Source organism: Scyliorhinus torazame, chromosome 13 (genome assembly GCF_047496885.1).
Source record: "Scyliorhinus torazame isolate Kashiwa2021f chromosome 13, sScyTor2.1, whole genome shotgun sequence".
Lineage (NCBI taxonomy): Eukaryota > Metazoa > Chordata > Chondrichthyes > Carcharhiniformes > Scyliorhinidae > Scyliorhinus > Scyliorhinus torazame.
In genome coordinates, this window is record NC_092719.1 from 120,023,706 (window position 1) to 120,032,574 (window position 8,869).

An 8,869-nucleotide genomic window follows, 5' to 3' on the forward strand; every position below is an offset into this window, starting at 1 on the left:
CTGAATCTCTGTTATTTGGGAACTAAGACGGGAAAACGCATTTCCAGGGTTCCGAATAGACACAGAGATCCATCAACTGGTGCTGCGAGAAGCCGAACACGCCAACTAACAACTGGCGCTGCAAGACGAAAGGAGGGAGAAGTGGACCGAAGACCGTGCCGTTGACGAGAACCGAATCGTTAACGATGAGGCCTAAAGGCAGAATCACTGACCGAAAGACCAAACTTTGACTTCGGTCCAAAGATTGGAGGAACTGAGGTAAGAAATAATCTTTACCTCATTAAAAGTCTTAAGCCGCAATGGCTCACGAAACTTCCCCCTACCAACAAAAGAACCTTAAAAGAAAAGATTGTGCAATTGGGTGAGAGTGCAAATCTATTATCTGACGTCTTATATCGGTGTAATTTGGTATATAGCACGGCGCTACAGGTATACGAATTACGACCTACGACTCACAGAGTCCAAAATTTGCGGCCCAGGTCAGAAACCTTTTTGGAAGAGCTATGGGGGACGAAAGTGCGATTGGAGTACTTCTCCTACAAATGTCCCCACTGCTTCTAAGGGTGGAGCAGAGCTCCCCACTGTTGCTAACTTTACCTTAGTTTAATTGCTCTGTTTTATCACCTTTGCTCTTGAGTCGCCAGGTATCTTTATGATACCGCCACGTGGTTCAAGTCCGAGTAATGATCAATAATCCAATACACCGATTAGTAAGATTTAAATCAAAGCACATTTATTATACACAGTAATCGCTACTCATGCACAAATTCTACGTCTAAGCTACTTCTACAACTAACAGGCTTATACTTAACTTGGAACTGGCCCACCAGGTCAGGGAAACAAATAGCCTTTCGTTCAGGTTCTGAGCCTGCGGGATTCGAAGTTGGTACAGATTGATAGCTAGGAGCGCCTTTCTCGTAGCGAACGTTGAAGTAAGACTTACAGGTTCGATCGGCTGCTGAAGAGTGACGAGAGCTGGAAGAGAGCACCTTGTACTTGGGGCTCAATTCTTATAGTCCCCAGGGGCTTCCCACCTTTCGGGGCAGACCCTGTACCTGGTCCCAAGTGATTGGACTTTGTCCCAATCACTTGGTTCGATTTTCTCCAATGCTGGAGCGGTTCCCTGAGCGATGGGCGGTCTTGAGGTGGTCGTTCACCTCCTTTTGTGTAGGCTTCTGCTGGCGCCGGAGAGTCTGGTTTTGCTTTGTGTGTCTAAATGGTGCTTATTGTTTCCGGGGATTGCTCATTAGTATGCAGATGGCTGGTGTTTTGTTATGCTGATGGTTGCTGGTATCGATCTTGTCTGGCCTTTCCAGAGGTAAATACACAGCCAACCTGCAGCTGCTGTTTTTTGTCTTGTTGGCTGACTTTCCCATCAGCCTTTGCCGTTCGCCATTTTGAATCGGGAGTTGGCCATTTTAAGTGGCTACATTACCTCCTTGTGATCCTAACGTGAAGCGTGAAGGATCACATAACTATGTTGCTTTCCATTCCCTGACCTGGGGGGGGGGGGGGCATTTCCTTCATGGCCTCTGCACTGACCATAGCTATGCAAAAAGATTTTAACTGACAATTCTAAGGACGCTATGTCAAACAGGGACATGCATTACAAAACAATAAACTGGGAACCTCTAACTAGCCTTAACACACTACACTCACTTAAACATTTCATCATTCTACCTTCCTCAACCATACAAACAAAATCATAGCAGTTTATACACATTTTTCCTGTCTTGGCTGTCAAGCTCAGGATCGTACAATTTGCTCATGAACATTTCTTTACATTTCCTTATTTACAATGAAACCTCAAATGAATGCACTTTATTATAGATCGCGGGGGTCGGGGGTCTGGTCATATCCGAAAACAGGGGATCTGCGCGGGGTTCGAGCGCGGTAGGCTCTCCTTCTCCATTTCCTCAGACGCCTAGTCTGCACGAGTATCGCCAATACCAGTAAGGTTTCTATTACATATGACAGAGAGTACCAGGTTATAAACTTGGCACACCAAGATGATGTGATGTCGCTGGTGACTGGACTCTGCGTACTGTGGGGAAGTGAAACATTAACGGCTGGGGGGCTTGAAGTCATGGGGTTCGCATTCACTCGCAACCAAATGTCCATTAGTATGATGCTGATCCATGTGGAGGAAGTCCTCATGGCTCTTCTCTTTCCTTTTCTTTTCTTTTCTTCTCCGGTCCTGGAGCTTCTGGAGTTCTGTGGAAACAAGCATAGTGTCTGTAACTATCTTTGTTTAATATCTCGTATGATAGTGTGTCTGTCCTGTAGTGCTAATTACTTCCTTTATAATTCGTCACTATGTGTGACTCCCTCATTTTTGTTTTCAAAAACCGAATTTTAGGACAAGACACACTTCCAAATAATGAACCAGTGCGAGCCGTCTCGCAGACTGCACGATTTACATCCAAATGTTTCAGGATGTAAATAGCATATGGTCGGCAACCTAAGGGTTACCGGAAACAAAACAAAACTTTTTGAACTGAAAGTGCCAAAATGAGGTGCGTATGGGCCGCGACGGGTAAGAGTTGGATGGAGTCCCCGGGTAGGACGGCTACCAATGCCGTATCTCTCCTACCCGAGCGTAGTTGAGCAGAGGGGGGTTCCCAGGCAGGGCGGGTCCCAAGCCGCTTCTCCACTGCCTGAGCAACCGACAAGAACGGGCAAGAAATGTAGTCATCATGGTGGGGCTGCCGTAGTGGTTCTTTCCTTCGAACCAGAAAAGCAGTTACGAACGGGCGTCTGGTACCTTGACAAGTCTCTGTAGACAAGCTAGTTCTGCTGAACTAGTGTCTGGCAATAGTGAGTCTCTGTGGGCAAGTCCTCAGAGGTTTCGGCCGAAAAGGCGTGGGGCCGTGAAAAAGAAAATTCCTGTCGGACATACAACATTTAACAAACTTACAAACAACATAAACCATTCTGCAGGTTCCATCAGAAAGGACACCACTTCTCCCAAGCAGTTCCTTTAAAACATCATCTGGACACCTCAGTTCTCGGTTGCGAACAGGGTCGCAAAGGGGTTCTCAGTTTGGGAGTCAGACCCAAGGTCGTCATCTTCTCCCGGGTGCCAAACTCTTGAGTGTATCAGGGCTGAAAGGGCTGCGTGGTGTGAGGTGGGGTCGCTCTCGTCGTTGCGGATGAGTCGGAACGAGTTATCTCGGTGCCAATAGTTGGTGTCTAGTTGTGTGGGGACAAAATCGGGGCCGTCAGTGTAGTTCAGTGGTCGGTGGTGGGGTTTGTTCAGGAAAGTGATCATGAAGAGATCACTTGGATCGTAGTCGGAATCGCTGGGTGTGGGTCCTGTTGCATGGGGATAGTAGGGAAGCGTGCTGTGGCTATCGTCCGATGCACAGTCGCTGTCTCTGCTGCTGCAGTCTGTGGGCGTTCCGGGGCGGAGTGTATATTTAGGGGGTGGAGTCGAAGTCGAGTCTGTGGCTGGGCTGGACGTGTTGGGGGATGGTAGGGTTACGTTGGCTGTGGGCGGGGCGTGGTGTGCTGCGTCGAGCATGATGTGGTGTGCGTGGTTCGACTGTGTTCCATATGCCTTCCGCTGGTTTATATGGAACCACACAGTTTTACCGTTGGGGTACTTTATTTTATATACGGAGGGGCTTACTTTGTCCGCAATGGAGTACGGACCCGAGTATTTTGGTGACAGGAATGTGCTGGGGTTATATACAGAGAGCATAACTTGCTGTCCTATACTGTACTCAGTCGCATGCACTGTCTTGTCGAAACAAGCCTTGCTCTGTTTCTTTCTGGTGCCCAATTTTACTGTGGCTGCTAGCTGAGCTGTTTTACCATTTTCAACAAATTGCTCCACTGCTTTCTCGTGTGTGAGGGCCGTCACTTCAGGGCTGGTCAAGTCTAAACCTAATAAAATTTCTGTGCCTTTCATGGGGCGTCCGGTCATGAGGGTGTGGGGGGTGTAACCTGTGGAAGTAGAAATTGTGTTACGCAAAAACATCAGCACAAAAGGGAGGACTGAGTCCCAAGTGGTGTTGTTTTGCTGGACCATTTTTCTGAGGGTGGATTTTAGTGTCCGATTCATGCGCTCCACAATAAACCACTCGACTGTGGGTGGTATGCTATGTGGAATTTTTGGGTGATGCCAAATATCGTGAGGACGTTCTGCATGACACGTCCGGTAAATGGGAGCCTTGGTCAGATTCAATGCTGCGGGGGAGTCCCCATCTTGTAAAAATGTGGTGGGTCAAAATCTTGGCTGTGGTTTTTGCAGTGTTTGTGCGGGCTGGGAATGCTTCCACCCATTTCGTAAATGTGTCAATTACCACAAGTACATATTTATAGCCATTCCTGCAAGGGGGCAATGGTCCTATAAAATCAATCTGGAGATTAGTCCAGGGGCCATTAACGGGTCGGGTGTGGCTGAGTTGAGCCTTTTTGGCATATCTGTCCGGATTATCCTGGGCACAGATAAGACAATTCACGATGTAGTGGTTTACATCTTCCTTTAAATTCGGCTACCAATAAAGCTGCTTGAGATGGGCTGTAGTGGGATCGATTCCCTGATGTCCATGACTGTCATGGAACAAACAAATCAGTTGATTCCTGTCCTGTTCAGGAACCACATAAAGGGTGTCTTTTAACACCACACCGTCATGTGTGGTCAGTGCATTTTTGAACCTCTCATAGGGTGCTGGATATTGTCCTTTTACAATCACCCTGAGATTGCTGTCCTGCTTCTGGCCCTCCACTAAATCCTCGGTCTTACGCGAGACCTGAACTGCACTCACTGGTGCGCCTTCGGGGGGTGTCCAACAATATCCATGTCTGGAACCTGCTTTAGCCAGTGCGTCAGCTTTTACATTTCCAGGGGGGGAGGAACGATGGTGACTGCGGACTTTGATTATCCCATAAGTCCTGTTCTGGGCTCGCTCTAAAATGTGACGGAGACAGAGTGGAGTGGGACTACTTATGGGAAGTGTTGAGGAGATTTGGTTTTGGAGAGGGGTTTATTGGATGGGTACAGCTGCTATATAGGGCCCCGGTGGCAAATGTGATCACGAACCGGCAGAGGTCCGACTACTTCCGACTTTATAGAGGGACAAGACAGGGGTGTTCCCTGTCCCCGTTACTGTTTGCATTGGCAATTGAGCCGCTGGCCATAGCACTGAGGGGCTCTAGGAAGTGGAGGGGAGTACTCAGGGGAGGAGAAGAACACCGGGTATCATTATATGCAGATGATCTATTGCTGTATGTTGCGGACCCAGAGGAGGGGATGCCTGAGATAATGCGGACACTCAGGGAGTTTGGGGAATTTTCGGGGTACAAATTGAATATGGGGAAGAGTGAGTTGTTTGTGGTGCATCCGGGGGAGCAGAGCAGGGGAATAGATGATTTACCGCTGAGGAGGGTAATAAGAGATTTCCGGTACTTAGGGATCCAGATAGCCAGGAGCTGGGGAACCCTACATAGGCTAAATTTAACACGATTGGTGGAACAGATGGAGAAGGATTTTAAGAGATGGGACATGGTGTCCCTGCCACTGATGGGTAGGGTGCAGGCGGTCAAAATGGTAGTCCTCCCGAGATTTCTTTTTGTGTTCCAGTGCCTCCCGGTGATGGTTACGAGGGCTTTTTTCAAAAAAATTGAGAAGAGTGTTATGAGCTTTGTGTGGGCTGGGAAGACCCCGAGAGTGAGGAGGGCTTTTTTGCAGCGTAGCAGGGATAGGGGGGGACTGGCACTGCCGAGCTTAAGTGATTATTATTGGGCCGCCAATATCTCAATAGTGTGTAAGTGGATGGGAGAAGGGGAGGGAGCGGCGTGGAAGAGACTGGAAATGGCGTCGTGTAAAGGAACCAGCCTACAAGCATTGGCGATGGCCCCGTTGCCGTTCTCCCCGAAGAAATACACCACAAGTCGAGTGGTGGTGGCAACGCTGAAAATTTGGGGGCAGTGGAGACGGCATAGGGGAATGACGGGAGCCTCGGTGCGGTCCCCGATAAGGAATAATCATAGGTTTGTCCCGGGGAGAATAGATGGGGGATTTAGAACATGGCAGAGAGCAGGGATTGTGCAACTGAGGGATCTGTTCCTAGACGGGACGTTTGCGAGTCTGGGAGCGCTGACGGAAAAATACGGGTTGACTCAGGGGAATGCATTTCGGTATATGCAATTGAGGGCTTTTGCGAGGCAACAGGTGAGGGAATTTCCGCAGCTCCCGACGCAGGAGATTCAAGATAGAGTGATTTTGGGGACATGAGTGGGGGATGGTAGGGTGTCAGATATATACAGGGAAATGAGAGACGAGGGGGAGATCGTGGTGGATGAGCTGAAGGGAAAATGGGAAGAAGAGCTGGGGGAAGAGATCGAAGAGGGGCTGTGGGCAGATGCCCTACGCAGGGTAAACTCTTCGTCCTCGTGTGCCAGGCTTAGCCTGATACAATTCAAGGTCTTGCACAGGGCGCACATGACTGGAGCAAGGCTCAGTAAATTTTTCGGGGTAGAGGATAGGTGCGGGAGATGCGTGAGAAGCCCAGCAAACCACACCCACATGTTTTGGTCATGCTCGGCACTGCATGGGTTCTGGGTGGGGGTGGCAAATGTGCTTTCGAAGGTGGTGGGGGTCCGGGTCAAGCCAAGCTGGGGGTTGGCTATATTCGGGGTTGCAGAAGAGCCGGGAGTGCAGGAGGCGAGAGAGGCTGATGTTTTGGCCTTTGCGTCCCTAGTAGCCCGGCGAAGGATATTGTTAATGTGGAAGGAAGCTAAACCCCCAGGCGTGGAGGCCTGGATAAACGACATGGCAGGGTTTATAAAACTGGAACGGATAAAGTTCGCACTAAGAGGTTCGGCTCAAGGGTTCACCAGGCGGTGGCAACCGTTCATTGACTATCTCGCAGAACGATAAAGGAACTGGGAAAGTAGCAGCAGCAACCCAGGGGGGGAGGGGGGGAGGGCTCGGGTGGGTCCTCGGGTGTTTTTGTATGGATATTTTTACTTGGATATGTATATTGGCTTGTTTGACTTTATTATTTGGGAAAGTTAATATTTTGTTATGGCAGTTGCCATTTAGTTTATATATTATTTATTTATTTGTTAAAAAACGGTCACTATTATTTATATTGTTTTATTGTTGTAAAAAGGGAAACATTTTTGTACTGTTTTGTTTGGCTGAAAAAAATTTGAATAAAATATATATATATTTTTTTAAATGTGACGGAGCAATGGGGCTGAGGGGAGGGGTTTTCCGTCTGCGGAAACAAATCCTCTTGCTTTCCGCAGGGGTAGGAATTCCGTGAGGCTGTTGCAGACATAGAGGCTGTCTGAGTATATGTCTGCTGGGCTGGGGAAGGAATCTGGGTGTTCCACTATATATGCGATGGCCGCAAGTTCTGCTGGCCTAAGTGACCTGGAAGTTTTAACGATATTTCCTCAAGGGCGCGTCCCTGCGTGTCCTCGACATAGATACCGCAACCTGTTATGCACTTCCCATCCAAGACTGTGAAAGATCCATCCACATAGATCTTTATGGGCTCACACGTGTCCGTGTGCTGGGGGCTCTGGGTTGAACTACCTATCCTTCTGGGTGGTGTTTTAGCAATAAAGGGGCCTGTGTTGTGGTGTGGAGATATAATTTCGCATTCATGGGGGGTTCTGGGGTACTGTAAGTTGTCGGCTAAATAGGTGTGCGTCTTTGTCCTTTTAACAGTGATGTCCCGTCCCTGCAAGAGAAGGGTCCATCTAGCTGCTCTAATCTGACTTACTGTACCGTCCTTAAGTCGTCCGTCCAGTAAAAGCTGGGTGGGGGTTTGTTCGGTGAGAATTGTAATGGGGTTCAGTCCGGTAATATATGAAAAATACTGCACTGCCCAAAATACTGCGAGCAGGTGCCTCTCACAGGCTGAAAATCCCTACTCCACAGCATCTAAAATTCTGGAGGCGTAAGCTACGGGCCTTAACTGGTCGTGCCGTTCCTGGAGGAGCACGGCCGAAAGGGTGCGGTCTGTGGTCGCTACCTCTATGGCGTAAGGGGAAAGCGGGTCTGGAACTTGTAGTGCGGGGGCTGCTATGAGTGCCTGTTTCAACGCATCCACAGCATCCGTATGCTGCGGAAGCCATTCCCAGGGGGTTCCTTTCTTTAGGAGGTCTGAGAGGGGTGCTGCCTTGCTGGCAAAACCGTCAATGTGGTTTCGGCAGTAGCCAACCAGTCCTAAAACGACCGGAGGGCTGAAACGTTCTGGGGAAGGGGCAATTTAGCAATCGAGTCAATCCTTTTCTGCTCAATCTCGCGTTTACCATGTGTGATAATTGTTCCCAAATATATCACCTTTTCTTCCAAAATCTGGGCCTTTTTGGGGTTGACTTTACAACCAATTGAGTGTAAGAGTTCCAGGAGTTCAGACAGAAGCTCAATGTGCTCTTCCTTGGTGTCTGTCTGCAGTAGTAGGTCGTCTACGTACTGTACCAGACATTCGGGGCGAGGGAATTTGGCTAAACCATTTGCCAGCTGTCGGTGGAAAATGGAGGGGGAGTTGTGGAAGCCTTGTGGCAGGCATGGCCACGTGTACTGCTGTGCTTTAAAGGTGAAGGCAAATTTGTACTGGCACGCCTTTGCCAATGGAATGGACCAGAATCCATTACTGACATCCAAAACCGTAAAGAATCGGGAATTGAGTCCCTGCTTGAGCATGGTCTCGGGACTTGTTGCTACTGTGGGGGCTGCTGCGGGGGTGATTTTGTTGAGTTCCCGGTAATCGATTGCCAGTCGCCATGATCCATCGGGCTTTCTCACAGGCCAAATCGGGGCATTATTAGTGGAGGCTACTGATCGAAGTACGCCCTGCTCTAAGAAACTTTCTATTACCTTGGAGATTTCTCCCTCTGCCTCTTG